At 43.1% G+C, this 27,204-nt stretch overlaps 1 protein-coding gene across 1 annotated transcript in view; it reads left to right on the forward strand.

The window, feature by feature from the left end:
• The window catches only part of TMEM67 (transmembrane protein 67), a 4,866,727-nt gene that overhangs the window by 1,862,925 nt on the left and 2,976,598 nt on the right, over window positions 1-27,204 (forward strand). The window lies entirely within an intron of this gene.

Raw genomic sequence — 27,204 nt, forward strand, 5'->3', positions numbered from 1 at the left:
CAGCTTGTAAATAGGCTGAGTCGGAGCCGAGGATCAGCTCCAAACCCATATGTAAGAATGAAGGGTGAGATGGACTCCAAACATGGAACATTACATAAGTACATAAGTTCTTTTTTTTCAACATGCATTAAAAATTCATTGGTTCTTGAATCTCAAGAAGATTATTTATATTTAAATATAGTTGCAGCCAATATTCTTTGTACAATTCAGAGTTTTGTCTGCCTTCATCTTTGTCATTCTGTTTATAATATAGCACATAAAATAAACAATGTTAAGTTGTCAATCTCGCCTTCATTCTTGCTTGATGGGTTCGGAGCCGATCCTCGGCTCCGACTCGGCACTTGCTTTAGCTCGAGAACTCCTTTTACCAGCTCGAGGCAGCCCCATATCCCATGATGCAAGGCAGGAAGTACCCAGATCTCGTTTGCCGCTTGGGAGGTCTTCTCTTTACCAGCTCCTGGTAAGTAGTTCACATTTGTGATATTTCAAGCCCCTTTTAGTTTTAAACTAATTTTTTGATAGTTTAATTTTAATTCTAACCTTTTTCTGACAGAATTCCCTGTCTCTTTTAATTTTTTAGTTAGTCAATTTTCCCTATCCCATCCCCCCCCCCTGTTAGGGTGTGTGTGTTGGTGTTTTTTATAAAATACCTCTTGGTATTTGTTTAATTTAATTTTGACTGGTGTGTCTGTGTGTGTTGTGTTAGGCACCATGTCTAAGGAGAGGGTTTCAGGTTTTAAGAAGTGTGACTCGTGCTGTCAGAAGATGTCTCTGACAGACGGTCACACTTCTTGCCTGTACTGTTTGGGCCCTCTTCACCTGCAGGACTCCTGTGCTATTTGCCACTCCTTCAGCCAGAGAGTCCTGCAGGAGAGACGCAATAAGTTGATTCTCAGGGTCTTCTTGCCGGAGGGCTCTCCGCCAAGTCGGCTCCACAGAAGTCAACTAAAACTGCCAAGGCCCAGGCTTCTGTTTCTAAGCCTGCGGCCTCGGCTCGACTCGTATTGAGTCGAGATCGGCCCGCTGGAGCCGATTCTGATCCACAAAGCTTTCGCGCCGATGGCTAACGGAGCTGAATCTGTTTTGACCACATCGATGTCGGCTCCGATCGGCCCGACACCCATGTGGCGCAGGCATCGTGTCGGCCCGATCGGCTCCGACACCGTTATTTGGTGGCTGTATCGGCTCTGGCTGGAGCCGATACATCGAGACGTTCTGTCGGCTCCGAGAAGTCGGTGCCGACAGGATCAGTAGTATCGGCTCCGGTGGGCCCTTCCCGGAAGAGGGCGGGGGCTCCTTCCTTGGGGCCGGTACTTTCGGCCCCGCCTCTTCTATCGGAACGGAGCCATCGGAGCCGATCTTCAAGGTCATCCAGGTTGTCAGATCATGACCTAGAGAGAGTGGTCAGTAGATTACTCAAGTCACAGGTACTGGCCCAAATGTTGCACAGTCCGTCTCAGCAGACGACTGTTGGTCCACACCCCGTTACAGTTCCTCCTTCAACTCTACCCCAGAGTTTGGAGTTGGAGTCTACGGGCATGGTTACTGCTACGGCTGGAGGACTTGATACCCCTTCTGTTCCTTCAGCCCCTACTCTTATCTCCTCTTCCTTAGAGGGATTCGTGGTCGGGCTTCCATGGTCTCCTCCGAGGGGTGAGTGGCATCGGACCCTTGTCCGAACCGCTCTTCCCTTGGAGCCTCGGCCTTGGTGAGCTCGGCTCCTATATCTGCCTCGTAGACTTCGCTTGCGGTGGTTCCTGGAGTTCCTAGCTCTTCGGAGCGGGTTCTCTCGGACCTGCCTGGGAGGGGAGCATTCGAGGTGATGAAGAGTGTACTGGCCACTGGTATCAGTCAGCAGTCTGTTCCTGTAGCTCCTCCCTCTATGGTACCTGTTGACATCTCTGCCACTTCTCTTGCTACAGGACCCAGAGATCCTCCGCCTCAGGTTTCCCCATTGGGAATTTCCCCTCTTCCGAGGATTCTCCTGATGTTTCGGGAGATCCTCCTAGGAAGAGGACTTGTAAGAGGAAGCATGTAGACTCCCCCGAGTCTGTCACTTTGGATACTGACTTTGATGAGTCAGAGGGATCCCCTAGATCCCCCTCTGAGGATGTCTCCTTTTCAGACATTCTAGAACTTCTCAAACAGAGGGGAAACTGGCCCACCAACAATCCCTCTGAGGATGAGTCAGTATACCTAGAGGCGTTTGGATCTCGGCCCTCCTGGGTGTCTCCGCCTTTCGACCCCCTTATGCAGGTTATTGCACGAAAGGCATGGACAGCTCCTGACTCTGTAGAGCCAGTCCCTAGGAGGCCTTCTAAATTTATCACTGCCCCTAGTGACAAACAATTCCTAACCAAGGGTGTCCCCGCTGATGCCATGGTGGTGGCTGCGGCCACCAAAAAGGAACTTGCAGATCCTTCCGTGCCCGTCCATCCTCCTAATAAGGACTCTAGGACCATGGATAGGTACGGCAAGCGGATGTTTTCCTCAGCGACCTTTGCTATGCGCTCGCTGAATTATCTTTGTCACTTCACCAGACTCCAGAGAGATATTCTGAAGGAGCTGGGAGAAGTAGTTCAGGATCCTACAGCTGCAGGGGCTCAAGAAAAGATTGCTTCGCAGCTAGGAACCCTCAATTCCATTGCTAACTCCTCCATGCGGCTAATATCTTATGCTGCGGATGGAGCGAGTAGAGCCGCAGGCACAGGTGTGGCTCTTAGACGCCAAGCCTGGATGCGGCTATGTGATTTTGCGGATCCCTTTAAGGCGTCCTTCACAAATTCTCCCTTTGATGGGTCAGCTTTGTTTGGCCCTCAGGTGAAGGAGACCTTGACCAGGTGCGAGCAGGACGGCAAGACTCTTTCTGCTGTTGGAGTCCATTTTTCCACCCCTTCTAGGCCTTATCCCAAAGGACAGAAAGGTGGGAAAATGTGGTTCCAGAATCCCAAGGAGTCACGCGATTCACGTGGTCAGTTTACCCCTAGAGGCAGAGGGGGTAACAACAACAGACGCCGCCTAGAGGCAGAGGGGTCCAAGAACCAGGGAAACAGGGAGCCTCTCTGATAAGCCCTTTCAGCATCCCTGAGGTGTTGCCCGGCTGTCCCTCCTTGGAGGCAGTCGGGGAAGATTATCACTGTACCCAGAAGCCTGGCATTCCCTCACTCAAGACAGATGGGTACAGTCAATCATATCCAAGGGTTACATAATTCCTTTCGAGGAAAGTCCTTCCCTCAAGTTCCCTTCCAGATGTACCACCGGTCTAAGGGACATTGCAGAGTTAGAAATCGCAAAACTACTGCAAAAAGAGCCATTCAGCCAGTTACAATAGACCATTCAGAGCCGGAATCTACTCAAGGTTCTTTTTGGTCCCCAAAAGACGGGAGACTGGAGACCAATATTGATCTCAGCAGACTCAACAAGTCTGTCAGGAAGACAAGATTCGAATGGTCACTCTTCAGTCAATTCTGCCCTTCTTACAGAAGGACAACTGGATGTGCTCAATAGATCTTCAGGATGCGTACTATCACATCAAAATTCACAGACGCTCCAGGAGATTTCTCCGCTTCGGCTGGGGTCCAGTCATTTCCAGTTCAGAGCCCTGCCCTTTGGTCTCACTACAGCCCCAGAGTGTTCACCAAATGCATGGCAGTGGTCACGGCTCACCTGAGACGCCAAGGATTCCAGGTGTTTCCGATCTCGACGACTGGCTCCTGTCAGCCACCACCAGGCATCAGCTTATACAAGCCAGGGATTACACAATAGACCTTTGTTCTCATTTGGGCATCTCAGTCAACTTTGAAAGTCATCCTTATCGCCCTGCCAGTCTATTACCTTCATAGGCGCAAACTTAAACACTGTTCGGATGTCAGCTACCCTTACAGAACAAAGAGTTTCAGACATTCAGACTCATGTCAGGATCATTCTGGCCAGCAAGAAAGTACAGGCCAGAATGGTTCTAAAGGTATTAGGTCTCATGGCTGCGGCCATTACTCTTCTTCCCCTGGCTCGATTCTACATGCGCCTCCTTCAGTGGATGCTGTTCACGCAGTGGTCATACCAGCAACTCCCAATGCGTCACCAGATTCTGGTGACACAAACATGCAAAGAACATCTTGCTTGGTGGATCACATCGCCTCAGGTTCACCAAGGCAGGTGCTTTGTACCTCCGTCCCCGATAGCCACTGTCACCACGGATGCCTCCCTGATCGGGTGGGGGTCATTATCAGGGCAGGATGGTTCATGGGACGTGGCAACCGTTCGATTACCATCTGCACATAAATGTCCTGGAGATGAGAGCAGTGCTTTTAACGTTGCAAGCCCTCAACGACTTTCTTCCTGTAGGGACAATTGCAGTCCACACAGACAACATGTCTGTAGTTTGGTATATCAACAAACAGGGCGGAACCAAGTCCTACCCCTTGTGTCGAGAAGCGCTCAGACTTTGGCAATGGGCGATCTCCTCTCATCGGTTTCTGGTAGCAACGCATATCCCTGGGAAAACCAACATTATAGCGGACAGATTGAGCAGAGCTATTCTCATGCCTCATGAGTGGTCTCTCAAGCAATCCATAGCGGAAGAGATTTTTCTGGAATGGGGTCGTCCATGTTGCGATCTTTTGCTACTCCCCAAAACAGCAAATGTCCAGACTTTTTCAGCCTCTTCCTCTATCAGGCCATCCCCCCAGAGACGCTCTGACCCAGGATTGGCCCCAGGGACTTCTTTATGCCTTCCCTCCATTTCCTCTGATCCCTCAGGTGATCCAGAAAGCTACCGTTTTGAGAGCCAAATTGATTCTCATTGCCCTTACTGGCCTCGACAAGTTTGGTTCCGTTCCTCCATCATCACCTTTTGGTGCAGCCGTGGCATCTGGACCCAGTGCCAGATCTACTGATTCACCAATCCGGTCAGCTGCACCCAATCCCTTCTCTCAACCTCACAGCATGGTTGCTCCACTTCCTTCCTTAGCCAGGCTTCCTTTGATCTCTAACCCAGTTAGAGATATCATAGTAGCTTCACTAAAATCCTCTACCAGGAGGATTTACACAAGCAAGTGGAAACGTTTCTCTTATTGGGCTAAGGCCCAAAATATTGATCCTTTTACTGCCCCTGTTCAGGCAGTTCTGGACTTCTTAGCAGAGATTTTTCATGCAGGCTCCTCTTCTTCCACAGTCAGAGTTCAGTTGGCTGCTATTTCTAATTTTCATGTCGGGATAGCAGATCATAATATTATGTCCCATAGGCTCTGCAGGGCCTTTTTGAAAGGAATTTTCCTACTAAAGCCTCCAATCAGGAATCCTCCTCCTCAGTGGGATCTAAATTTAGTGCTGACATCCTTGATTCTTCCCCCCTTCGAGCCAGCTGTTTCTTGTTCCCTGAAATATCTTTCTTGGAAAACGTTATTCCTAGTGGCTATTACATCTGCCAGGAGGGTGTCTGAACTTCATGCTCTTTCGGTTCGACCCCCCTATTTGATTTTTCACAAAGATAGGGTATCTTTGAGAACTAATCCATCCTTTTTGCCTAAGGTTGCTTCAAAAAACAATCTGAATCAATCCATTGATCTCCCTGTATTTTTTCCTAACTATTCAGATAGAGCTGAACAAAAGCTACATTATCTTGACGTTCACCGTCAGCTTAGATATTATTTGGACAGAACAAAAAAATTTAGAAAATCTGATCAACTTTTTGTTTCCTATGCGGATAATAAAAAAGGCCTTCCTGTTTCTAAAGTGACTTTGTCCAGATGGCTTTCTTCGGTCATCACTGAAATTTATACGATCAGGGGAAAACAGCTGTGCTCAAAACCTAAAGCACATTCAACTAGGAGTTTAGCTACTTCTACAGCCTTTCAAGCTAGACTGCCTTTGGACACTATTTGTGCAGCGCCACTTGGGCCACTCCTCACACTTTTGTTTCCCATTACAAATTGGACTTGGCCTCCAGGGACAGAGCCAGTTTTGGCTCTACAGTCCTCAAGAGTTTGTTCCATTGAGCCACCCAGGATAGAGGTGCTAGGGACGCGGTCCCATCAAGCAAGAATGAAGGCGAGATTGACAACTTAACATTAAGAAGTTATGTACCTACCATAACGTTCCATGTTAGTTGTCTTCTCGCCTTCTTTCTTAAAACCTCCCTCCTTCCCCCTGGCCTGGACAGACCTTGTATAAGAAACTATTATGCTAAAGACCATTCAGACCTGGTCCCTTTTCCATCTGTAAGTTTCTTCTTCCTTTGGGAAGTATTTTATGCTTGGTGTTATTGCCCTTTGTCAACAAACGAGATCTGGGTACTTCTTGCCTTGCATCATGGGATATGGGGCTGCCTCGAGCTGGTAAAAGGAGTTCTCGAGCTAAAGCAAGTGCCGAGTCGGAGCCGAGGATCGGCTCCGAACCCATCAAGCAAGAAAGAAGGCGAGAGAAGACAACTAACATGGAACGTTATGGTAGGTACATAACTTCTTATTTTATATCCATCACAACCTGTGTGTACCTGTACAATGCATTCTGCTTATTGTCATATACTTGGGGTTATAAGTGGTTACTAGACATGCAGTCCAGGAGCCCAGCCCATTTCCCAGTTGCCCCACAGTACTGTCTGATTAAGTGACTTGTTCAGGGAATGTCACAGTATGCAAATGGAAATTGAGGAAATCAAGTCATGGACTACAGGAAGCAGCTTGTTAATGACTAATAACATTAATCATCTGCGCTGCCACATTCACATTTGAAGCTTTGTGTTTTCTTTCATAGAAAGCTTTACCGCCTAAGCAAACATCCACATGTACTGTACTTGTATATGAATCTGCACATGAAATACCCTGGAGGATAAGAAGTTTTGCCAACCACTGGACTGTAATAATGTGGGACCTGTGCAGTATACCTGCACCAGTTTTTTTTTTGGTCAAAATTTGAATTGCTCATTACTTTTTAATTAACACTTTCTCAGTAATTTCTAGACAGAACTCTTCAGACAAATAGTTAAGCACAAGAGCTTTCTCTTTAAACGCTAGATTATTAAGTACAGCATTGAGTGCATGCTTTTATAATGAGATAGTGCATTCCTGCTCACTTTAACAACATCATCAGGAAAATACTACCATCAGCACAAAAAGTTGTTGCTAAGCACAAACATTGTTGCTCTGTTTAAATACAGTATAAACTGATATAATTCATTAAATATTTGTCTTTTCGCTTTTTTTCTTAGGGGGGGTCCACAGCGCCCGGAACTCCAGTGATTTATGATTGGCAGTAGATTTTATGGTGCCGCTTGCCAGCCCGCTTCAGCAACCTTCAGCTCATATACCCATATACCAAAAATGAAAATGAGATCATCATCACATCCATAATATGTCTTCCTTTGGCCTTTATTGTCTCAATCAATCTGATTTTCATTTCTTTTACAAGTTACTATCCTTATTTTGTTTTGTGTTGATATTTTGTCACAGCCAGCTAAAATTAAAATGCCTGGAATAGATGGTATGTGGGCTACTCCCTGGAGGGAAGACGTTACTTGAATTCTTTAACCAGGCCCATCCCTATCTTAAACCATGAATGTTAAGTTGTCAATCTCGTTTTCATTCTTGCTGGATGGGTTCGGAGCCAATCCTCGGCTCCGACTGGGCCAATACTAAAGCTCGAGAGCTAATTCCACCGGCTCGAGGCTCCCCTATATCCCACAATGCTAGGCGGTAACTACTCAGATCTCGTTTGCTGCTATATCTGACGAGGTGCTTTTCTACCGGCTCAGGCAGGTGAGTTAGAGTTTTACCATATTAGGTACTTCTTAACCCCCTTTTTTGTTTCATTCCATAACCTTTTAGTTTAATTAAGTATTTAGATAAATCGACCCCTGTTTTTCGGGTCTATATTCCCTTTCTTCCCTTATCTTGTAGGCCTTCGGCCCCTCCCTTCCCCCAGTCCTTTAGTGACTAAATTAGTTGTTTTTCTGTTAAGGGCTTGTGTATGTGTGTGTGTGTTTGTGGCTTGTGTTAGCCTTAATAATTTAATAATTTCTTCAGTAAAGGGTGTGTCTAGTGTGTTTGTGTTGTTGTCAGGCACTCCTTTTTACCATGTCAAAAGACAAGGTCTCAGGCTTCAAGAAGTGTGACTCGTGCTGTCAGAAAATGTCTCTGACAGACGGTCACTTGTGTGTATTGCCTGGGGCCTTTGCACCTGCAGGACTCTTGTGCTGTTTGTCATGGTTTTAGCCCTAGAGTCCTGCAGGAACGCAAGAATAAATTAATCTTGCGGGGCTTATTAAAGCCTAAAGGCCCCCCGACTCAGTCTGTGTCGGAGAAGCCTTCCAAAACTTCCAAACAGTCGGCTCCGGTTTCAGAGTCGACTGCTGGAAAGACGAAGTCGGCTTCGACATCGGCTCCGGCCGGAGCCGATGTTTCCAAGCCTCATACTGTTACCTCGGCTCCGGCTGGAGCCGAGGCTGATAAAACTCCATTGGCTCCGATACTCTTATCGGAGCCACAGTCTAGGAAGAGGTCCAGATCCCCCTCTATCGGCTCCGTGCATTCGGCGCCAGGATCCCCTCTTCTTTCTGAATGGAGCCATAAAACTCATTCCTCACGGTCTTCCAGGTTATCTGACCATGATTTGCAAAGGGTAGTGAGTAGACTTCTCAAGTCCGAGGCACTGGCCCAAATGCTGCATAGCCCGACTCACCAGTCAGTGGCTATTTCCGTTCCCCAATACATTCCTCCTCCGACTCCTTTGAGTTCGGAGCCAGGGCTTGTCGGAGCCATGACTGTCGGTGCGTCGGATCCGATACCTTCCCTTTTGGCTCCGTCGTCTGCTCCGATCTCCTCCTTGGAGGGATCTCGGCACGGGGCTTCCCTCATCTCCGAGGGAGCGAGTGGCATCGGACCCTTGTCCGACCCCGCTCTCCCTCTCGGGGCTTCGGCGCTGGTGAGTTCGGCTCCGACATCGGCTTCGGAGCCGTCCCTGTCGGTGCCGGGGGAGGTTCTTGTCTCTTCGGAGCGGGGGGCCTCTGGCCTTGCCTGACAGGGGTGCCTTCGAGGTCATGCGGAGCGTGCTAGAACCAGGTTCTGCCCCACAGTCGGCTCCTTCAGCCCCCCCATCTACAGTGCCTGCGGTGATTTCTACTCACCCCCTTGTCTTAGACCGCAGAGAGCCAACTCCTCAAGTTTCCCCATTGGGAATTTCCTCCTCTTCCGAGGCCTCTCCTGACCCGGCAGGAGATCCCCCAAGGAAGAGGCAGTGCAAGAGGAAGCACATTGACTCCGCTGAGTCTATCACCTCTGACACTGACGTAGAGGAATCTGAAGGTTCCCCTCGATCCCCCTCTGAGGATGTCTCCTTTGCTGACATCCTTGAGATCCTGAAACAGAGGGGGAACTGGCCAGCCCTTAACCCTTCGGAGGATGAGTCAGTGTATCTTGAGGCGTTTGGCTCTCGTCCTTCTACCTCCTGGGTGTCCCCTCCCTTTGACCCCCTTATGGAAGTGGTGGCAAGGAAGGCTTGGACGGCTCCTGATTCAGTGGAACCCACCCCGAGGAGACCATCTAAATTTATTACTGCCCCTAGAGATAAAGATTTTTTTATTCAAAGGTGTCCCTGTTGATGCCATGGTGGTGGCTGCGGCCACCAAGAAGGAGTTAGCTGATCCTTCGGTTCCTGTCCATCCTTCTAATAAGGAATCTAGGACCATGGACAGGTACGGCAAGTGGATGTTCTCATCAGCGACCTTTTCAATGCGTTCGCTGAATTACTTATGCCACTTCACTCGTCTCCAGAGAGATTTACTCAAGGATATGGGTGAACTGATAAAGGATCCTACAGCTGAGGGGTTCAAAGACACAATGAACTCCCAGTTGGCAACCCTGAATTCCATCGTTAACTCCTCCATGCGGCTGGTCTCATATGCAGCAGATGGGGCGAGTAGAGCCGCAGGCACAGGTGTTGCCTTACGACGTCACGCCTGGATGCGGCTATGCAACTTTGCAGACCCTTTCAAGGCGCCCTTCACCAATTCTCCCTTTGATGGATCATCCTTGTTTGGTCCACAGGTGAAGGATACATTGACCAGGTGCGAGGTAGAAGGTAAGACTCTCTCTGCTGTAGGAGTCCGTTTTCTACCCCTTCTAGACCCTATCCCAAAGGTCAGAGGGAGGAAAGATGTGGTTCCAAACAATCCCAGGGAGTCTCATCTGACGCAAGGCGATTCCCCTCTAGAGGCAGAGGGGGGAATAATAATAGATGCCGCCCTAGAGGCAGAGGAGGTCCGCAAAACCAGGGTAGCAGAGAAATGTTCTCTGACAAACCCTTTTAGCATCCCTGAGGGGCTGCCCGGCTGTCCACCTTCGGAGGCAGTCGGGGGAAGGTTATCCCTGTACCCAAAAGCCTGGCTTTCCCTTACTCAAGACAAATGGGTACAGTCTATCATATCTGAGGGTTACAAAATTCCCTTTATTCACATCCCAACCCAACCCAAAAGATCCGTTCCAGACGTTCCACCCGGTCTAAGGGAACAAGCAGCATTAGAAATTTCAAAGCTGCTATCAAAAAGAGCTATCCAATCAGTCCCCGCAGACCAGCAAGGATCCGGGATCTACTCCAAATTCTTTTTGGTACCAAAAAAAACAGGGGACTGGAGACCCATACTGGATCTCAGCTACTAGTATGTCAGGAAAACAAAATTCCGGATGGTCACGCTACAGTCCATTCTACCCTTCTTGAGTCAGGACAATTGGATGTGCTCGATAGATCTTCAGGACGCGTACTACCACATCAAGATGAACAGACGCTCCAGGAGATATCTCCGCTTCAGGCTGGGAGCCAGTCACTACCAGTTCAGGGCCCTGCCCTTTGGTCTCACTTCAGCCCCCCGTGTGTTCACCAAATGCATGGCAGTGGTCGCGGCTCACTTGAGACGTCAAGGATTCCAGGTGTTTCCATATTTAGATGACTGGCTCCTTACCGCCACCACCAGACATCAGCTTCTTCTATCCAGGGACTTCACCATCCAATCTTGCCAAGCTCTAGGCATTTCGATAAATTTCGAAAAATCTGCCTTGTCGCCTTGTCAATCTATTACCTTTATAGGCGCCACCTTAGACACACTCAATCTTTCAGCCAGACTCACAGAGCAGAGAGTGTCAGACATTTGGAACCAAGTTTCCCTTCTCTTACAATGCAACAAAGTCAAAGCCAGACTAGTTTTGAAGGTGTTAGGACTCATGGCAGCAGCTATTCCCCTTCTTCCCTTAGCTCGCTTTCACATGAGGATCCTCCAATGGATGCTGTTTACTCAATGGTCCTTTGAACAGCTCCCGATGTCCCATACCATATTGATAACTCAATCATGCAAGAATCAACTGTCTTGGTGGATCACATCACATCAACTTCTCCGAGGAAGACCCTTCACTCTTCTCCTCCCAGTCGCCACGTTGACAACAGACGCCTCCCTGATCGTGTGGGGGGGGGGCATTATCAGGGCAGGACAGTCCAGTCCAAGGCATGTGGCAACCTTTCGAGTGCCACTTGCACATAAACGTCTTAGAGATGAGAGCAGTGCTTTTAGCGTTGCAAGCCCTTCACGACTCTTCCCACTCGGACTATTGCAATTCAAACGGACAACATGTCCGTAGTGTGGTACATCAACAAACAAGGCGGAACCAGATCATACCCTTTATGTCGAGAGGCACTCAGACTTTGGCAATGGGCGATCTCTTCTCAGCGTTTTCTGATAGCAACGCACATTCCCGGGAAATCCAATGTTATTGCAGACAAATTGAGCAGGGCAATTCTCATGCCCCACGAGTGGTCTCTAAAGAAATCGGTTCTAGAAGAAGTATTCCTAAAATGGGGCCAGCCTTGCTGCGATCTTTTTGCTACTCCCCAAAACAGCAAGTGTCACGACTTCTTCACTCTCTTCCCGTTACCAGGCCATCCCACCAGAGACGCTCTAGTCCACGATTGGCCCCGGGACTTCTATATGCCTTTCCCCCCTTTCCACTGATATCTCAACTAATTCAGAAAGCCATCGCCTTGAGAGTGACAGTGATCCTCATTGCCCCTTATTGGCCTCGACAGATATGGTTCCCCTTTCTTCATCGTTACCTTTTGGAGCAGCCTTGGCATCTGGACCCAGTACCAGATCTGATAACCCACCAATCGGGTCAGCTGCACCAATCTCTGCCCTCTCTAAACCTCACAGCGTGGTTTCTCCGATTCCAACCTTAGCCAGGCTTCCCTCAATATCTCGCTCGGTCCGAGATATCTTGATAGCCTCTCATAAATCTTCTACTCGGAAGATTTATAGTAGCAAATGGAAACGCTTCTCCTTTTGGGCAACGTCAAAAAACATAGATCCCTTTACAGCACCTATCCAGTCTATTCTAGATTTTCTAGCAGAACTCTTTCATTTAGGATCAGCTGCATCTACCATTAGAGTTCAATTGGCTGCCATATCTAATTTTCATGTTGGTGTCTCGGAGTCTAGCATCATGGCTCACAAACTCTGTAAAGCCTTTTGAAGGGGCGTATTTCTTCTCAAACCTCCAATCAAAGATCCCCCGCCTCAATGGGATTTGAACTTGGTTCTGGCATCTTTAATCCTTCCCCCCCTTCGAACCAGCGGCTTCATGTTCTCTGAAGTTGCTTTCTTGGAAGACACTTTTTCTGGTAGCTATAACTTCAGCGAGAAGGGTATCTGAACTCCATGCTCTGTGCAGTTGTCCTCCTTACTTAGTGTTTCACAAAGACAGGGTATCCCTCCGTACTAATCCATCCTTTTTGCCTAAAGTTTCCTCTCAAATAAACCTAAACCAAATTATTGATCCCCCCGTCTTTTTCCCTAACTATTCAAACAGGTCGGAACAAAAGCTACATTTTTTGGATGTTCATCGCCAACTTAGATATTACTTAGACAGGACTAAACAATTCAGGAAATCTAATCAGTTGTTTCTGTCATATGTGGAAGGGAAATTGGGCCTTGCAGTTACTAAAGTATCTCTCTCTAGATGGCTCACCTCTACAATTACCTTCATCTATGAGATCAGACATCAAAAACTACCCTCAAGACCTAGAGCTCATTCAACTAGGGCATTAGCTACTTCCGTAGCTTTTCAGGATAGGCTGCCAATAGATTCCATTTGTGCAGCAGCCACCTGGGCTTCTCCTCATACATTCATTTCACATTACAAATTGGACATGGTTTCCCAAAGCCGTGCCAGTTTTGGTTCCACTGTTCTCAAGAGTCTGTTCCGATAGGCCACCCGGGATAAGGTGCTAGGGACTCGGTCCCATCCAGCAAGAATGAAAGCGACAAACTAGAGTTGAAACAAAAAACCAGCGACCCACAAGTTGCTTCACTACAATTCTCCGTGCCAGTTCAGAAAATATTTTGAGAACAGTTGTTAAGTCCACTTCAGAACGTATGAATGAATAAATGCAAGAAAGATTTTCAGTTTTAATTAAGCGCTTTTCGTCGCTCTCACATAAAGCGACTTCTTCAGATTAAAACTTCACATACAAATGAACAAACTAAAAGGTGTTTCATTAATTGCAGTAATGTCATGTGGTACAATTAACCAGTTAGGTTCTACATCTCATTTCCAACCTAACTAAGCAATATGCTAATCTACACTTTCCACTTACTGCAACGTGATTGACAAAGCTACAAGCGTTTTTAATGCTTTGTCAGTGTTTTAAAAGTATTCATTATACACACATAAATACATTCAAACCCCATTACGAACAATCAGTAAGTAACATCTAAAATAGTTTTAAGCCTCAGCAATTCTATATATAGTATATCCTAAAACTATTACACACTACGTTATTGTGTTGTTAATTAATCTATACTTATAATGAAAGTCATAACAACTTAAAATCGTGGGTAACAAAGTTTTTTTATGTATAAAAAAGCTTTTCCGTGTATATGTATATATTGAAATAAATTATTTATATTATTTTTAACTTATATATACATATTACTTTTAAATTCATATTGTGTTATTTATTATTGATAAAAAAATAACATGTAAGCTAAAAAAGTATAATATATAAATACTTTAAGTTTAAATTTCTAATTTATAGTAATTTATCATTAATGTGGTTCCATACCACCTAAGGGTATAACACTTGTAAATTAATAAGATATGTTTTACCTCTTTATGCTTCTTAATTTCAGTAAGCATTTAATATTACATCCTTTATTCAGACCTGGTTCACTAAATGCATTTGTTCTAAACTGCCATTGGAGTTCACGTTCCTCAAGTATTAAATTGAACGGTCCACCCCTGAGATCATGGCTTATCTCATCTATAGGTTTGAAGGAAAACCTGTGTAATGGATGAATTGAAATGTGCTTTGTGCGATTAATTATCGAAATAAATCATAATAATACGTTATATACTGATAAGTCAGATGTCATGAAGATTTTTTAATCAATTTTTAATCAGATATATGGTGAGCAACAAACTCATGGGCATGATGAAGAGAGAAAAGAGTTCTTACAGAAAATTAATTTTCCCAAGATTGACGAGGATTCTCAGGGAGAATTGACTGCATTGATTACAGTTGATGAAGTTCTAGAGGCAATTAAGAAACTAAAGCCACATAAAGTCCCAGGACCAGATGGTATGACCTCTGAATTTTATAAATCTTTTAGTGGGATTTTGAGCACCGTACTTTCACAGACCTTTAATTATATCATTTCGAATGGCAGCAATGATCTTCATTTTAATGCCTCAAGAACAATTCTGTTATTGAAAGAGAATAGTGATCCCAAAAATCCAGACAATTATAGGCCCATATCATTGTTGAATATTGATATGAAAATCATGACATCTATTCTAGCTAGTAGATTAAAAAAATAATAAACTTGATAATATCAGAAGAACAGGCGGGTTTATAGATGGGAGACAGACTACAGACAATACATTAACTCTTCATACTTTAATATCTTATGCAAAGTATAAAAATATGAACATATATGCTTTAATAATTGATGCTCAAAAAGCATTCGATAGAGTTAATTTGGCTTATTTATTTGAAACATTATCATATTTCAATATACCTCAGCTTTTTATTTCTATGTTAAGAAATTTATACAAGAATGCATACACTAGTTTATATATAAATCATGAATGTTCCAAAAGGATTCAAATTAAAATGGAACTCAACAGGGTGCCCATTGTCTCCCATACTGTTTAATCTGTATTTGGAACCTTTATTTCTTCATATGAAACAAAAGTTTTTATAATTCTCCTGTACTTCTTGGGATAAAGGTTAGGATGGCTGCTTTTGCAGATGATTTAAATATATACAGTACCACAGTCAGATACGGAAAAAATACTAACAGCAATACAAACCTTTGAGAAAATTGCTAATTACAAACTAAATTTAAAAACCAAAATATTCCCTCTAAAGACACCTACACCTTTTTCAATGCTACCATTGATAGGACGAATAAGGACAGAAGAAAGAATAAAATATTTGGGGATTGACTTTTCAACTGAAAATAGAGAATTTTTTTATCAACACTATTAAGGCAACTGGAGACCGAATAACAATGGATTTGAAAAGATGGAGTAAGTTGAAGCTACCGATGATGGCAAGAGCAGCGATAATAAAATGAACGTTCTCCCAGAATGCTATATATTTTAGAGCAGCACACCTTAAAATTACGAAATCCCTTTTCAAGCAATTTCAGATAGGACTGGGGAAATTTCTGTGGGAACCCAGAAAAACGAGAATATCCTATGAAAAACTGATGGCTCCTAAAACGAGGGGGGGGTTGGATTTACCAGATTTTGAGATGTATTATACAGTGATTCAGGCCAATAGGATTTTAAGGGTGTCTTACTTGGATAGTGAAAATAGAAAATGGATACCCAAATGGGTACTGCTAAATTATAAACATATAAAAGGGAAGAGAATTAATGTTAAAGCTGTACCATTTTTGAATATAAAAACACTGAGTAAATATGAGTTAATGGAACACATCAAGGTATGGGCAGTGGCGACTCAAACTCTGTTTGCCTCCTTGAACCTTTTAAAATATATGATGATGTTTCAACCGGTTGATGGAAATCCTAATATAACTATTGGTAATCAACTGATAGACTTAAAGAAATATCCATTTATTAAGGAATTAACTGTAAGGGATTTATACCCCTTTCTAGGAGTAGCGGTACATGATATCTTAAAAGAGATGAATCTTCCCATCTCTTATTTAATTATAATGAGGCAGTTAAAAGATTTGGCCATAAATTATTTTACCAGTTCTGAAATAAAAAAGAGGAACTAGTTATTTCAGGTCATCTGTGGGAAGCATTGCAACAAGATAGAAAATATATATCCTCAGCGTATAAAATGGCAAAAGAGAGAAAATATAATAATCATATTCTGTTATCCAAATACTGAGAGAGAAATTGCCATCCCTAGACGACAGTAAAATAGTAGAGGCGTTTAACTTAACATTAAAATCCGTATCACTTCAAAAACTGGTCTTTACTCAATTGATGATATTTAACAATGCATATTATACCCATCTTACACTTCATAAATTTGATTCAAAAAAGTCACCTAAATGTCCACAGTGTGTAGATCAGACAGCAGACCTGTTACACATGTTCTGGAGTTGCAAGTGCATTTATAAATTATGGAATTCTTTAAAGTTACAACTACAAAAAATGGGTTACCAAAACTCAACACTCTCCTGGGAATTTCTGATTTTACATATTCCACCGGAGAATTTGGACAAAACAAAAAAGATTGTAATTATGAATATTAGTTTACTAATGAAATTATATATAGCCACAAATTGGTTGAACCCAGCACAGGTGTCGTTACAAAATTTCAGGCTGTTAGCGATTAAGAATATATTAGCGCACAAATTGTTAATTAGAAATAATAAGAAAAGTATAAACCGCATAAAAATTTGGGAACAAATCTTTAATATTATTTTACGAAGGTTCCTATCCACTTTCCGTCAGGACATTCTGTATGTGTACCAACACATTCTTGGATTAGACAGAAAATGTAGAAATAATACAAATTATTGGCTTGAGTTGGTTTATAATTGTCTATTGTAGATGCTTTTATGTTTAATTTTTTTGTGATTTTAATTTCCTGTACTTGGTTAAAATGATATTTATTCTTAATGTATTATAGGGAAATTCAAAATGGAACTAAAACATTGGAAGCAATATTGTACATAATGTAAATACTGTGTGAAATGTATAATGGTTTGGCAAAACAATAAAAATGATTATTGAAAAAAAAAAAAAAGAAATGTGCTTTGCTAGTGCATTACTAGTATTGTTGTTGTTAATCGCATAAATATGTTCATACACTCTTTCCTTCAATCTGCGTTCGGTTTTTCCAATATAGAACGCATTACATGAACATTGAGCTATGTAAACAATCATCTTAGAATTGCAGTTAAAATTATGTCTCAAGCTATAATTAACATTGTTACAACTCCATGAATAACCAATGTTCATGTATTTACACAAATTACAGTTCCCACAAATTGTCATCCCTTTCAAATGTGTGGGGATATTGTTGTAAATGTGGTCGGTCTCCATGATTTGTTTCAAGTTTTTACCTCTCCTAAACACTATATTTGGTCTTTGATCAAGTTTTCCTATAAAGGTTACATCATACTTCAATAATGCCCAATTTTTATGGATTATCCATTTGACTATTTCACTGTCTCTACTGTAAGTGGTGATAAGTGAAAGTTCAAATGTATTTCCATTTGTTTTGTTTCCCTGTTGTTGGTCCTGTATTAAGTTATCAGTAAAACTCACATTGTTGTTTTCATTAGTCAAAACATCATCCATTGGGTTAAGTATATGGGGAGGTTTACTCAAAATAGGATATAAACAACCACTATTTCTTTTAGTGAGAATCTCATCCAGAATTGGCTGAATAAGTGACAGGGGATACCCTCTTTGTGAAAACATTTCAACAAGTAATTCACATTCATCTAAAAAGTCTTTATCGCGTGATGTCATCCTCGCTGCCCTCACCATTTGCCCCTTAATGATTGATCTTTTTTGGTGCTTTGGATGTGAACTTGTAAAGTGCAAGAATGCGTTACAATATGTATTTTTTCTATGTATTTTAGAACAAAATTGGTTATTATCCTTGTCCTTAAATAATAAGACATCTAAATAATCAATACTAGTCTCTTGATAGTTGTATGTAAAAGTTAAAAAGTTAGTTGTGAAATTTATAAATTCTATAAGTTCCACAGCTGATTGTTTGTTACCTTTGAATAATATAAAGATGTCGTCTAAAAATCTTGTGTAGTACATAATGTTAAGCATCCTTTCTGTTTTATTAAATAAAAAGTTCCTCTCCCAATATGCCATTACTGTATTGGCAACACTTGCTCCACAGGGGGAGCCCATGGCTACCCCCTGTTTCTGCAGGTAGAAGTTGTTGTTGAATATAAAAAAATATCTAATTTTCATGTTGGTGTCTCGGAGTCTAGCATCATGGCTCACAAACTCTGTAAAGCCTTTTTAAGGGGCGTATTTCTTCTCAAACCTCCAATCAAAGATCCCCCGCCTCAATGGGATTTGAACTTGGTTCTGGCATCTTTAATCCTTCCCCCCCTTCGAACCAGCGGCTTCATGTTCTCTGAAGTTGCTTTCTTGGAAGACACTTTTTCTGGTAGCTATAACTTCAGCGAGAAGGGTATCTGAACTCCATGCTCTGTGCAGTTGTCCTCCTTACTTAGTGTTTCACAAAGACAGGGTATCCCTCCGTACTAATCCATCCTTTTTGCCTAAAGTTTCCTCTCAAATAAACCTAAACCAAATTATTGATCTCCCCGTCTTTTTCCCTAACTATTCAAACAGGTCGGAACAAAAGCTACATTTTTTGGATGTTCATCGCCAACTTAGATATTACTTAGACAGGACTAAACAATTCAGGAAATCTAATCAGTTGTTTCTGTCATATGCGGAAGGGAAATTGGGCCTTGCAGTTACTAAAGTATCTCTCTCTAGATGGCTCACCTCTACAATTACCTTCATCTATGAGATCAGACATCAAAAACTACCCTCAAGACCTAGAGCTCATTCAACTAGGGCATTAGCTACTTCCGTAGCTTTTCAGGATAGGCTGCCAATAGATTCCATTTGTGCAGCAGCCACCTGGGCTTCTCCTCATACATTCATTTCACATTACAAATTGGACATGGTTTCTAGAAGCCGTGCCAGTTTTGGTTCCACTGTTCTCAAGAGTCTGTTCCGATAGGCCACCCGGGATAAGGTGCTAGGGACTCGGTCCCATCCAGCAAGAATGAAAGCGAGATTGACAACTTAACATTAAGAAGTTATGTACCTACCATAACGTTCCATGTTAGTTGTCTTCTTCTCGCCTTCTTTCTTGCGTCCCACCCTCCTTCCCCCAAGCCTGGACAGACCGACAGGAATTCAGTTTGTGTTCTTCCTCTGGAAGTCGTCATTCCCACACGTTCTTCCACCTCTTTTATCCTTTCTGAGGTCTGCGATACTTTTTACGCAGATTGTTTTGAGGTGGGTTTCCCTACTCCATTCTATGGAGACTAGGATTGCTTGGTATAGCTATCAAACGAGATCTGAGTAGTTACCGCCTAGCATTGTGGGATATAGGGGAGCCTCGAGCCGGTGGAATTAGCTCTCGAGCTTTAGTATTGTTGGAGCCGAGGATCGGCTCCGAACCCATCCAGCAAGAAAGAAGGCGAGAAGAAGACAACTAACATGGAACGTTATGGTAGGTACATAACTTCTTATTATAAGTTATTTATGGCCATTTTGGCTAAAAGACTAATCAAATTGGTTTTGTTGTAGGTAGAACCATGTTTTGATAGTCTTTTAGAACTTTTTAATAGTAGAAAATGCTTCCTGTTGCACTACATCCTGCTGTTTTCTAGCTTAGCTACAGAAAAAGCCTTTCACACACACGGTCAGTGGATATATTTGTGGAAAATTCTTACTTATTTAAAACTTCCTTTTCTTTTCTTCAGTCTATTGCAGAGGTTATATTTAGGTTCCACCACTCAGGTAAAGCTAAATGCTTCACAATATCGACCTTTGTTGATTTGCAGAAAGATCGAGCAGGGTTGTCTGCTGTCTGTCCTACTGTTTACCATATAGTTCCCTTTCTCCCCAACTGATTGTAAAATATTTAATCTGTTGCGGGGCTTCCTTTCCATGTATATAGTTATTCAACTACTAAATATTTTTGAATCTATTGAGAAGCTTTTCTCCCTGGGGGCCTCCACTGAAATGGGCTATTGGCTCAGTTGACTTTTTCCTGTTATCAAAGGACAAATTAAAAAAAATATATATATATATATATATATATATATATATATATATATATATATATATATATATATATATATATATATATGTGTATATATATATATGTGTGTGTGTGTGTGTGTATATATATATATATATATATATATATATATATATATATATATATATATATATATATAATGTGTGTGTGTTTGGAAATCTTGGCAGCCCATTTAAGACTGCCAAGACTAACTTGTTATACAGCAGGGGAAATAGAACATAAGCTCAGTTTGTACACTGTTGACCTTCTTGTATTCATGATCCAGCCTGAAGCGCACTTACCTTACTTATTTAAGAACCATACCTTATTTGTCTCATACTCAAGGTATTAAATTGATGAAATGAAAACTATAGTAGTCAACATAAATTATAACTGCTCCCTTTGAGTAGTGCTGGACATTCCTTACAGTTTCTTTGTCAGTCATGTACTTGGGTTTGCGTTTAGGTCCAAATTTGGATATATCTGTAGAGGATACTTATAAAAATATTCTGGAAGAACTTAAGAAATATTTCCTAGATTGGAAGGCAATTATTTTTAGACAAAGCACAGAGAATTGTTGCATTCACTTGATATATCCAGTAGTTCTTTATGCTTCCTGAGGTCTTCCTTGGTTTGGCTCCCCTTCAGTTTTGGACCAAGCTGAAATCTTATTTTAGGGACTTTATTCAGGTTGTAGGAAAATTAAAGGTGGCAGTAGCAGCATCTTTCCCTCCTGTCCTTCCTGGGGTGGCCTTAGCTCGTCAGACTTGGAATTGTATGTATTGGTCTCTAAAATTAAGCTATTTGGAGAATTTGTAAATTCAAAGAACTAGCCCCCTCTGGACTAGGGCGGAGGCCCAAGGTTTTATAAACACTGCTACAAATAATTGGTTGTAGGAATTCCCATTTTTTGGGGGCATGTTCCAGTCTGATTTTGTTGGGAGCAAATGCTTGCTGGATGCTGTCCTGTAAACTGTCATGAATTTAGTGTTAAATTCTGACTTCTTCCAGGGAAACTGGGCATGTATATAAAGTTGCCAAAAAAAGCTAAAAAAAACAATAGGTTGCTTAATACTGAAAAGGAAAGATGTTGATGTGGTTAGTGTAATTTACAAAATACAGCTTTCTCCTAGAGCTACTCTAATAAATGTACTATACTGTGATTATCCCGCTTTCATGTGAAACTTATCAATTTAACATGGAGTACGTTTTTGTTAATACCCAAATATGCCAATCATTCATGCAGATTTCATTTCCTTGAATGACACTGCCAGTTTAAATATTTTTATATGCCATTTAGGTTAACTAGGAGGATGCTTCCATTGCATCTCCTTCATGTTGGTTCTGTTTATTGGGGGATATTGGTGATTGGATTAATTTGTTTTGGGGATGCTGTTCATTATCTAACCTTAAGCAGAGGTCTGTGACAGGTTACAGCCAGGTAGGATAAAAGTTAATGAGTGTGATTCTTTTAGGTAATTTATCTGTTTTTTTCTTTGGGTTCACCTGAGTTTAGATTATTAAATTGCCTTTACATTGTAGCAAAGGTATTAAATTACCAAGCATAGGAAATCCATCATCCTCATCCCCTGCAAGACCCTTCTGTGTTTAATGAATGGAGAGGCCATCACCAGATCCTGTTTTGAAAAAGAAAGCAATACTGAAGTGGTCTCCGTGGATTAACTGTGTTGCAGAACACTGTTGTGCTGCTTTCAATATGAACTCAAAATATACAGTTTTGTCATTTGGTATCTATTTTCATTTGTTGTTGAGATGGCTTTATTTCTAGTTTATTTTTTTGAGTAAGCCATGTGTTGTACTCGGAGTTTTAATCAATAAACAGAATTTTTTTTTGGGGGGGGGGGGGGAGTCCATAATTTGTGACATGTTTAAACCATTTGCTCTCATAAATGTACTTATTTTCCCAAAAAGTTAGTATTCAATTAAGAATAGGTTCATAGGTTCATACTAGGCTATCTGCCCTAGGGCATTTACAAGCCTAGCCACAGTGTGTTTGGCTTTTGCCACCCATTTTAAATTAATTTTGCTATGCCTTTTTTCGAGGTTAGTATACTGTGCCTCTGTCTAACAGTGACACAGGAGTGATACCCGGAGTAAATCTATGATCTCCCATCCACTCATCAAGATTCCGCTTGAAGAGAGTCAATGAGGGACTCTGCCTAACCTGGACTGGGATTTTATTCCAGAGTGAAGGGAGCCTCTGGGTTATGAATCTGCCCCTCCAGCATGTCCTATTTATTTCACTGCTGAGGTTCAAGTCTCTCGAGCGCGTAGCTCGATTGGGTTTGGATTTTCTGAGGTGCAGCATGTCCATTAATTCCGGGTTGGACATGGCTTTATACGTCAGGCACAGATCGCCTCTGAGCAGGCGGTATGCCACTGAGTAGAGCTGGAGTTTCTTTAACCGGGCAGCATATGGCATCTGTTTGAGCCCTTTGATCCTCTTGGTGAGGTACTTGTGGGGCTTTCCAGTTGCTGCAGGTGTCTGGTAAGGTACATCCCAAAAGGGGCATTGTACTCAATTATGGGCCTGATGAGGGATGAGTAAAGAAGCACGATGACCTCCCATGATCTAGATGTGAATCCCTTCATGATTAGGTGGGCTGTATAAAATGTTTTTCTAACCACTTTGGCCACGTGGTTGTCGAATGAGAGATTGCTATCAACTTGGGTCCCCAGGTCCCTAATTACTTCTTCCGTACTTAATGGATTACCATCTATGTGGTAATTTGTGGGCACTTTGTTTTTGCCGAAGGTGATGACTATACACTTTTTGGAGTTTAGCTTGAGGCCATGGCTCTGGCACCAGTTGTCTGTTTCTATGAGGCCCTTTTGGAGGATGCTTGTGTCGACTGGAGAGTCGATTATGGCGCCCAGTTTGCAGTCATCTGCGGACTTGGTCAGACACAGTCCTTCCGTGTTGGCCTGTACCTCCGAGAAATATATACCGAACAAGAGAGGTCCCAGGACTGAGCCTTGTGGGACACCACTTGTAACTGGTTTGGAGTCTGACATGGCTCCAGCAATTCTAACCGTGTGGGTTCTGTCCTTGAACCAGTGTGCAACCCATCTAGTGACATAGGGGTTTATATTTAAGCTTGTGAGCTTATCTATAATGCCCGAGTGGGGTATTGTATCGAAGGCTTTTGCGAGGTCCAGGTAGGCTGTGTGGACCACCTTCCCCTCTTAAATGGCTTTGGTGACTGTTTCAAAGAAATCGACCAGGTTTAAGAGGCAGGATCTGCCCTTAACAAAGCCGAACTGGGTAGGATCCAGTGTCTGTAGGTCCCCAATATCTTTATTTATGAGGTCCATGATGATCCTTTCCATAGCTTTGCAGACCAAGCTGGTCAGGCTTATGGGCCGATAGTTTCCAGGATCCGTTGAGGCACCACCTTTGTGGAGAGGGACCACTGTTGCTGTACACCACTCTTTGGGTACATATCCTGTAGTAAGGCTGAGACTGAACAGTAATTTTTTGTTTAGGTTTAGTTCTTCTTGGAGTTCGTGTAGGACACAGCCCGGGACACCGTCTGGTCCCATTGATGCTGTGTTTTTTGCTTTGGAGAGGGCGGCTCTTACCTGAGCATCTGAGATGTCAGGGGGGGCAGCACTCTGCTGGGATAGATATTTGCCCTTTTGGTGGGGAAGGGGGGGGGAGAAGTTTGCGCTGAACCTGTCAGCTAGGATGTTGGCAGTGTCTGTGGGTTCGGTGTATTTTTTGTCATTTTGGACTAATTCTGAGCATATCTGGGAATTCCCACCCAGTTTCCTAACATAACTAAAGAAAGCCTTGTGATTATCCTTAGTGTCCTGTGCAATTTTTCTCTCGAAGCTGGCCTTAGACGATTTTATGAGTGCCCGTAGTTTTTTGCTAATACTGATCAGAGATGCCTTCCCTTTTTGTGATTTTGCTCTGTCATGTAGTAGCTTCCTCCTTCTATTGTATAGTTTGATTATGGCTGGGGTCCACCAGACAGGACGCCTGCCTTTGGAGGATTGGGTCTTGGTTTTGTTTGGGATTGCATGATCCATGCATTCCTGAAGGTGTTCATAGAATGCGTTTATAAAGGATTCTGTGGTCTGGGACGTATTTTCCACAGGCCCGGGGGCTTTGAAGGATTCCACCTCAGTTTTGAGGAGTGTGAAATTTGCTTTAGAGAAGTGTTTCACTGTGGTTTTCTGGGCAGGGGCTGGGATCGGGATGTGAATATCTGGTGAGATTAGTTTATGGTCTGATCTTACCAGTGAGGGATACACTTCTGGTCTGGAGCATAGAGTCCCCATCTTGGTGGTGATCAGGTCCAGTATGTTTTCCCTTCTTGTGGGAGTGGTAACAAGTTGTTCCATAGCATTTGAGTTTATAAATTCTAGGAACCTTTTGGCTAGGGTGTTGGAGCTAGAGTAATGCTCCCAGTCTATGTTTGGGTAGTTGAAGTCGCCCAATATAATGGTGTTTGGAGAGACCTTCATATTTTCCAGTGTTCTCAGGAAGGCCGAGTGGGGTTCCTGGGTTTGGGAGGGTGGTCTGTAGCAGGCTATAAACTGGAAGACAGTTTTACCCACTGTTAGTTGCACATGGATAGTCTCTGATGCTTCGTGCCACCAACCTGAAGGTGTGGGTATCTTTGACGAATATTGATACTTCCCCTCCTTTTGTGGTTCGGTCCAAGTTTTAGGGCCAAAAAACATGGTATGAGGTATAACCGGGTAGTGCTGGGGTGCTCTCGGGAGCCTTGAACCAGGTTTCTGTTACTGCACAGATATTGATGTTCTCTAAGGAGAGTTTTGAGTGCGTGCATCTTGAGGTTTAGACTTCTGGCATTGAGTAGCATTACTCTTAGTTTCTTATCCCTTGTGATACCTATGGAGGTGGGTTTGTCTTTTGAGCCTTGCCTAAAAAAGGCACTATGGGGGTGGCAAGAGCCTTTGCCAATATCCGAAAGCCAAGGGGTGACAGGTGCAAGCCGTCCCTAGCGAAGCATCGTGGCTTGTCGAGCATGTCATCCCAGGCTGACAGGCATTTGATCCCCTTTGAATGACACCAATACTTAAGCCAATTGTTGAAATTGATCATCTTGTCTTCATATTGTGGCATCATTCTTGGTGAGGGTAAAATGCTACTCAAGGTCAGAGTCATATCGGCCTGGGCTACATGCTCAGAGAGCTCCTCTATGTCTCTTTTCATGTAGTCCAGGGAGGTACATCTCAGGTCATTCACACCAGCATGGACAATGACTGAGTCATATTTGTACTTGCCTTGAAGTGACCTGAGTGCCTGTGTTATGTGGCGGATCCTAGCGCCCGACAGGCAACTCACCGTGACCTTCTCCTTGTTCAGCCTGGTGAGCGGGACGTCAGTGTGCCTGACGATAGAGTCACCTATTACAAGTGTATCAGGTGTGTTGTTTAGCCTTAAGGGCTGTGACTGTTCGGCACACTGGCTTTGTGAGCTATGTGTTGCACATGTTTTGTTTTGGTGTAGCGGTTGCTTGGGTGTCTGCTTTGGAGGTCTCTCTTGCTTAGGCAGATTTTTATTTAGAGCCTCCGAGTATGTTTTTGTGTGTTTGTGTTTGGTTTGCTGTCGTGGTAGGTCTATCTGAGACTGGAATTGTAGTGAGTGTGGTTTCCTTCTCCTCCTGACTGGTTACGCCAGTACTGAGTTGAGACAGCTTAGCCTCCAGTTTGGCTATATGGTTGCATCTCTCACATGTGTTGGAATTTGTTGGGAGGAGGAGAGGGTTGTCTGTGTACATGAGGCAGTTGTAACATTGCCTCAAGATTCCCAGATTCACCAGCTGGACTGGAGAGGAGATTGACAACTGACCTTTGGACATGCTAGAATAGTACTGGGAATTCCTTTATAATTGAAAAAAGGGCCAATGGGGAACAAGGTACTTAAGGGGAGTTTGTGAGGGTGTAGTGCTTTTAATTTTTTAGTGCTGACTTATATAATTGCTTTAGTGAGCAAGTGCCAGGCTTTAGAGTAGGAATAGGGTGTTTATTATGAGAACTAGATCAGTTCTAAGGGAAAAAGTGAAGAGCAGACTTTGTGGAGCCGAGAATGGTTTAAACCCAAATAAGAGGCGTTGCCTGATGCTGCTGTATGCGCAAAATCGCACAAAGCCGCGCTACAGCGGGTTTTATATAGGGGGGACTTGAAAGAGCTAGAAATTGGCCCAAAACAGCCAATAGACTACCAGATTCTTGTGCTGGGAACACTCCTCCAGGGATAGATAGGCTGTTCTAAGCTCCCCACTGCCACTGGTGAACAAAGAAGCCTCCCTTTATCCAAGAAAGGAAATGGGCAACACAGGAACTTTCCAGAAGTCCAGAATACAGCAAAGCCTGTATTTGGACTACTCATTTTACATTAAAGTCTTTGAGGTATTGATAATCATATGTAGTCCATGGTTAAGGTCTGTCAGCCTGTGTTTACCAGACATGTGAAGTGTGTGCATAAGCATGGTATTTAATCAGGCAGTGTTCAGATTTTCTCCTAAAAAGGGAGATGTGTTCAATGGACTTGCCTGTTAACACATAAAATGCAAAAAAAAAAACAAAACAAATAAAATGAGCATAACTTGGCACTACTGCCACGTCCATAGCAACTGCTTGGTGGTGAAACCTCATTTGAAAGACAAAAAAGTTAAAATTGCATCTGTACATCCTCTTGGCAGTTGAACTTCTTTATAAGACCTTTTACTACTGTGCATCAAATGTAATTCAGCTATTCAGCACCAACTCTGTGTTGAGTTATTGTAGCATATAAGGATAAAAGCCTGATTCATCTTCAGTCATCTTCTTAGATTTGCAGGTAGGCCCAAATTTGGGTGCATCTCTAGAGGATTACTTACA

Source organism: Protopterus annectens, chromosome 3.part1, assembly GCF_019279795.1.
Source record: "Protopterus annectens isolate FY-2018-M chromosome 3.part1, PAN1.0, whole genome shotgun sequence".
Classification (NCBI taxonomy): domain Eukaryota; kingdom Metazoa; phylum Chordata; order Ceratodontiformes; family Protopteridae; genus Protopterus; species Protopterus annectens.